Genomic DNA, 7189 nt, shown 5'->3' with positions numbered 1-7189 from the left:
AAGTGGACATTGGGTACAACTGCATTTTTAAGGCCACTGGTGACTCTTTTTCTGACGTCTGTGTACATTTTCGGTATCGCCTGCCTAGAGAAATGGAACCTAGATGGTATTTGGTACCGGAGACACAGTACCTCAATCAAGTCTCTAGTTGCCTCTGAATTAACGGTGGATGCCGGAACCACGTTTCTCACCGCCCAGGCTGCCAAGGCCTGAGTTATCCGCTTTGCAGCAGGATGACTGCTGTGATATTTCATCTTCCTCGCAAAGGACTGTTGGACAGTCAATTGCTTACTGGAAGTAGTACAAGTGGTCTTCCGACTTCCCCTCTGGGATGATGATCGACTCCCAGCAGCAACAACAGCAGCAGCAGTAGGCGTTACACTCAAGGATACAGTGAGGAGAAAAAAGAGACTCTTTTGTGGGCGCACTCTTTACTACAAGACAATAATGTAAATATTACATAATAAGAATATGGAGAAAATCTAGATATAAAATATAACTTTTATTGGCATCATATAGTAAAAGGGTATGAGGTCGTCAAATAAGGTGACATTACAATGTATACAAAAATTATTATTTTATTCTCAGTAACACAAACAGATAATGTGTAAATAATTGTACAAATAGGAACAGGTCAATGCTAAAATTAGCATAATGGGTCCCGATTGTATAAATCTGGTAAGAATGCTATGTATGAAAAAATATATGAAAGAATATAGCGTATAACGCCTAAGGAAGAATCTGGGGCTGCCTCAGCTAGTTGGCCCTATGACAATGCCAAATCTAATTGTAGTGATAATTTGCTTGCTGATTAGACGAAGAATAGAACAGGTAAAGAAAGGATGGCAGTGTGAATCTGCTGTCAGCGTTAGACTCAGAGCATGACGGACCAAAGTAAGCTCTACAACACCGGGTATTCCTCAATGGTCACCCACTTGAGTACTGACCCAGCCCGACACTGATTAGCTTCCAAGATCGGACGGTTTCGGGCGTTTACAGTGTGGTATGATAGTAGGGGATTGCGGATGACAGCGAGGGCTCTGGAATCACTGATGAGAGTTCACTAATTATTTAGAGGAAAGTAAAAGATGGATCTGCTGCCAATGTTAGACAGGGGTGACCCCTGAATCAGTGGTGAGAGTCCACGAAAAAAAAATACAGGATGAAAAAACAGATAATGGTACCAATCAACTGTACATGTAAGTTAATATATCTAAAATTATATGTATATATATATCAGTTTATTACGACTGAGGTTGCTGTTATTTGTACAAATTAACAGATGATAAGGAGTGCGGAATTCTTCACCTGAGTGCAACAAACCCTGCAACAGAATTTTGAAATGTAACCTTAAGGTTTCCAGTGCTCCCTGTTAGAGCTCCAAAAGACGGGGGGGGAGGGGGGAATGAGATACACTTGATAAATGATGCTGATGTTGGGTCACCCAGGACCCTCTAACCTACTGGTCTGAAAATGCAAAGGAGCATGATAAAGGTTATTAGATGTAGCAGCAATGTTGCAAAATGCTCCCTGTTTGTGCTGAAAGAGGAAAAAGATACTTTGTAAACGCTGCAGGTTCCCAGTCACAGAGGACCCGCAGATCTAAGGATATAACTATTATGTATCCTATCAATGAGTGAATGAATGACATCCAATTGTATCAATAAGATATATAATTAATTAAATAAATGCATGAATGAATTGTCAGCAAAGCCAGCGGTTCATTTAACGATTAATAAGGTAAAGCTATGTCAAAAGGGTTTTAAATTTGTAAGTGGTATGATATTACCCGCGAGGTGGTCGAGGAAATGGTCCCAGATGTAAGTAATGATCCTGCTTTTCATATAGCGTTCTGAGGTAAAAAGTTCATGTCCCCGGACAGCTGTATGTTCACCAAAGTGGCACGTTGAGATCGGGTTGTGATGAGAGGACGGACGCGATGATGTGACTCAGCAAAACTGTGACGAACACTGGGCAGCGAGAAAACGGCTGATAATGATGCGGCTCATTAGCGGTGCAGAGAATCAGCGATTGGAACACGGCAGCTGTTACGGGCACTGGGCAGCAAGGCGACGGCTGTATGAGATGGATGGACGGCATTCACCAGCAAAGGGGGACCCACGAGGCTGATTAAGATGCGGCTCATTAGCGGTGCAGAGAATCAGCGATTAGCACACGGCAGCTGTTACGGGCACTGGGCAGCAAGGCGACGGCTGTATAAGATGGATGGATGGCATTCACCAGCAAAGGGGGACCCACGAGGCACATGGAAGACGCGTTTCACCCGTAACACGGGCTTGATCACTTCCTGTTGCAGACTGAGTCACGGCGGGCTCTATATGAGCCGATTCTCTAACCAATTGTATCACATGGCCGGCACTGCAGCTATGGCGGATAAGTAGGATCATACTCAGCTGTGATTCATAATGGATTGCAGGCTCCATGGTTGCGTGATAATGTATATAGTCGGACTCAGCAGACAAAAAGACGATGCCCCATCGAAGAAATAAGAAAAAGTAAAAACAAGAACAGTTAATTCAGTATTACATACACTTATAGTTAAAATAGGGTGGAGGGAGGGAGGGGAGAAGGGAAGAGGGGAAAAAAATTTAAATAAATAAAATATAGACCATGAGACTATTCAGTATAGCAGCCAAGAAGACTATTTCGTATAGCAACCAATAAAACCTAGCAGACCTATGGATAATTAAATATACATTGCGTAGCATGATTGGTATTATGAATGATCTGAATAGGTTATTTACTAGAAAATTAAAGCATATGGAGAATAAGACTGGGAAGTGATTAATGCATATGTATGAGTATGTACATGCACATGCCTGTATATAGACACACACCTCATGTGCAAATTTGAGTCTTGCGTAGGTGGGTGAATAACCAACATACGTGACTTAACCACAGTGGAATTCAAGACAAAAGTTAAAAGTTAAAAGTTATGGTCCCCATGGACTCTGGAGCCCCTCCCAGTTGAAATTAAGTAATGATAAGTGAATATTAGATGAAAATTGAAAATACAACGAAAATAAAAATAAAAATAAATATAGGAGAAAAAATGATTAAAAATAAAAATTAAAAAACAATAATAAAAAATGAAAAATAATAAGAAATAATAGATAATAAATAATTATCATTGATAATGCATGTGGGGACAATATGACACGGTAATGGTTATGGCCAGTAGGCCTATATAAGGGGGGGGGGGGGGTTTGGTTTGGGAAAGGGGGAAGAAGGGGGGGGGGGAGGGGGGAAAGGAGGGGGGGAGAGGGGGGGGAAAGGGAGAAGACGGAGGAAACTGAGAGGGAAGGAAGGAGGAATCCTTGAGCACATGGGTACAATTCGGAATGCCACATCGGATCTAGCGAAAGGGAAGAAACTAACATCTGTTGCAAGACACTGCCATGCTCACCATCAGGATTCTCCACATGAGTTACGTGCATTTGGGCTTGAGAAATTGCACCTTGGAATACGTGGAGGGGATCTAAGCAAAGAGCTCATTAAGAAAGAGAGCGAGTGGACATTTAAGCTGGGAGGTTTAAAACCAATGGGTCTCAATGAATATATCAACTACAGTGTCTTCTTGTAAATTTATCCAACACATTTATCCTAGTGTCTTCCAGCAAACCATACACTATTAACAGTCAGTCCTACTTGGTCCCCCATTTTTCCCCTATTTCTACCCCCTCCCCCTCCCTCCCTCCCCATCTATTATATTCTCCCTGGTGCACCTCTTATTTAGTTTTGACTACACATATCATGCCCCCATCATACCCCAATCACCTCCTTCTCCTTCACCAACTATTCTACACATGATGGTTCAACTATAGATTCAACCCTCATCCCTAATAGGGACCGTATTTTCACCATATTCCACACATAATTGTTCAACTATTGATTCACTCCTCATTAGGGACCGCATTTTTCACCATCTTCCACCACCATTTATTTACTGTCTATGCTTGTTAAACCCCCCTCCCTCCCTTATCACAGTCATCCCATTCCACAATGTCATCATAGGAACTCACCATAAGATCATACATTGCACTCACCTACTAATCCTCCTTCCTTCCCTCTCAGTTTCCTCCGTCTTCTCCCTCCCCCCCCCCCCCTTCTTCCCCTTTTCCCAAACCAACCCCCCCCCCTTATATAGGCCTACTGGCCATAACCATTACCGTGTCATATTGTCCCCACATGCATTATCAATGATAATTATTTATTATCTATTATTTCTTATTATTTTTCATTTTTTATTATTATTTTTTAATTTTTATTTTTAATCATTTTTTCTCCTATATTTATTTTTATTTTTATTTTCGTTGTATTTTCAATTTTCATCTAATATTCACTTATCATTAATTAACCATTATTTCAACTGGGAGGGGCTCCAGAGTCCATGGGGACCATAACTTTTGACTTTTAACTTTTGTCTTGAATTCCCCTGTGGTTAAGTCACGTATGTTGGTTATTCACCCACCTACGCAAGACTCAAATTTGCACATGAGGTGTGTGTCTATATACAGGCATGTGCATGTACATACTCATGCATATGCATTAATCACTTCCCAGTCTTATTCTCCATATGCTTTAATTTTCTAGTAAATAACCTATTCAGATCATTCATAATACCAATCATGCTACGCAATGTATATTTAATTATCCATAGGTCTGCTAGGTTTTATTGGTTGCTATACGAAATAGTCTTTTTGGCTGCTATACTGAATAGTCTCATGGTCTATATTTTATTTATTTAAATTTTTTTTTCCTCTTCCCTTCTCCCCTCCCTCCCTCCACCCTATTTTAACTATAAGTGTATGTAATACTGAATTAACTGTTCTTGTTTTTACTTTTTCTTATTTCTTCGATGGGGCATCGTCTTTTTGTCTGCTGAGTCCGACTATATACATTATCACGCAACCATGGAGCCTGCAATCCATTATGAATCACAGCTGAGTATGATCCTACTTATCCGCCACAGCTGCAGTGCCGGTCATGTGATACAATTGGGTAGAGAATCGGCTCATATAGAGCCCGCCGTGACTCAGTCTGCAACAGGAAGTGATCAAGCCCGTGTTACGGGTGAAACGCGTCTTCCATATGCCTCGTGGGTCCCCCTTTGCTGGTGAATGCCGTCCATCCATCTTATACAGCCGTCGCCTTGCTGCCCAGTGCCCGTAACAGCTGCCGTGTGCTAATCGCTGATTCTCTGCACCGCTAATGAGCCGCATCTTAATCAGCCTCGTGGGTCCCCCTTTGCTGGTGAATGCCGTCCATCCATCTCATACAGCCGTCGCCTTGCTGCCCAGTGCCCGTAACAGCTGCCGTGTTCCAATTGCTGATTCTCTGCACCGCTAATGAGCCACATCATTATCAGCCGTTTTCTCGCTGCCCAGTGTTCGTCACAGCTCTGCTGAGTCACATCATCGGATCCGTCCTCTCATCACAACCCGATCTCAACGTGCCACTTTGGTGAACATACAGCTGTCCTGGGACGTGAACTTTTTACCTCAGAACGCTATATGAAAAGCAGGATCATTACTTACATCTGGGACCATTTCCTCGACCACCTCGCGGGTAATATCATACCACTTACAAATTTAAAACCCTTTTGACATAGCTTTACCTTATTAATCGTTAAATGAACCGCTGGCTTTGCTGACAATTCATTCATGCATTTATTTAATTAATTATATATCTTATTGATACAATTGGATGTCATTCATTCACTCATTGATAGGATACATAATAGTTATATCCTTAGATCTGCGGGTCCTCTGTGACTGGGAACCTGCAGCGTTTACAAAGTATCTTTTTCCTCTTTCAGCACAAACAGGGAGCATTTTGCAACATTGCTGCTACATCTAATAACCTTTATCATGCTCCTTTGCATTTTCAGACCAGTAGGTTAGAGGGTCCTGGGTGACCCAACACCAGCATCATTTATCAAGTGTATCTCATTCCCCCCTCCCCCCCGTCTTTTGGAGCTCTAACAGGGAGCACTGGAAACCTTAAGGTTACATTTCAAAATTCTGTTGCAGGGTTTGTTGCACTCAGGTGAAGAATTCCGCACTCCTTATCATCTGTTAATTTGTACAGATAACAGCAACCTCAGTCGTAATAAACTGATATATATACATATAATTTTATATATATATTAACTTACATGTACAGTTGATTGGTACCATTATCTGTTTTTTCATCCTGTATTTCTTTTTCGTGGACTCTCACCACTGATTCAGGGGTCACCCCTGTCTAACATTGGCAGCAGATCCATCTTTTACTTTCCTCTAAATAATTAGTGAACTCTCATCAGTGATTCCAGAGCCCTCGCTGTCATCCGCAATCCCCTACTATCATACCACACTGTAAACGCCCGAAACCGTCCGATCTTGGAAGCTAATCAGTGTCGGGCTGGGTCAGTACTCAAGTGGGTGACCATTGAGGAATACCCGGTGTTGTAGAGCTTACTTTGGTCCGTCATGCTCTGAGTCTAACGCTGACAGCAGATTCACACTGCCATCCTTTCTTTACCTGTTCTATTCTTCGTCTAATCAGCAAGCAAATTATCACTACAATTAGATTTAGCATTGTCATAGGGCCAACTAGCTGAGGCAGCCCCAGATTCTTCCTTAGGCGTTATACGCTATGTTCTTTCATATATTTTTTCATACATAGCATTCTTACCAGATTTATACAATCGGGACCCATTATGCTAATTTTAGCATTGACCTGTTACTATTTGTACAATTATTTACACATTATCTGTTTGTGTTACTGAGAATAAAATAATAATTTTTGTATACATTGGAATGTCACCTTATTTGACGACCTCATACCCTTTTACTATATGATGCCAATAAAAGTTATATTTTATATCTAGATTTTCTCCATATTCTTATTATGTGATATTTACATTATTGTCTTGTAGTAAAGATTGCGCCCACAAAAGAGTCTCTTTTTTCTCCTCACTGTTTCCTTACAGTTTCATTGACTCAGGGTGCACCGCCAAACTATATTTGAAAACTTAGTGTTTCCTTATATCTATGGATTTTGGCTGTTATTGATTTGATTTATTTCACTATAATCTACCACCAGTGCGGTATTTCTCCATATACAAATAGTTACACTCAAGGATGCATTGGAGGAATCCCAGGCAGGAGAGGACTCATCATAC

At 41.2% G+C, this 7189-nt stretch overlaps 2 pseudogenes; one reads left to right on the top strand and one right to left on the bottom strand.

The window, feature by feature from the left end:
• Positions 1-898: 898 nt before the first annotated feature.
• Positions 899-1017, bottom strand: LOC134937340 (5S ribosomal RNA; annotated as a pseudogene).
• A 5343-nt stretch (positions 1018-6360) lies between these two features.
• On the top strand, positions 6361-6479 carry LOC134937339 (5S ribosomal RNA; annotated as a pseudogene).
• Positions 6480-7189: the final 710 nt, after the last annotated feature.

The sequence above is a fragment of the Pseudophryne corroboree genome, chromosome 6 (genome assembly GCF_028390025.1).
Source record: "Pseudophryne corroboree isolate aPseCor3 chromosome 6, aPseCor3.hap2, whole genome shotgun sequence".
NCBI classification, from domain to species: domain Eukaryota; kingdom Metazoa; phylum Chordata; class Amphibia; order Anura; family Myobatrachidae; genus Pseudophryne; species Pseudophryne corroboree.
The sequence above is the reverse complement of the archived record's forward strand: the minus strand, read 5'-3'. Positions and strand labels throughout refer to the sequence as shown.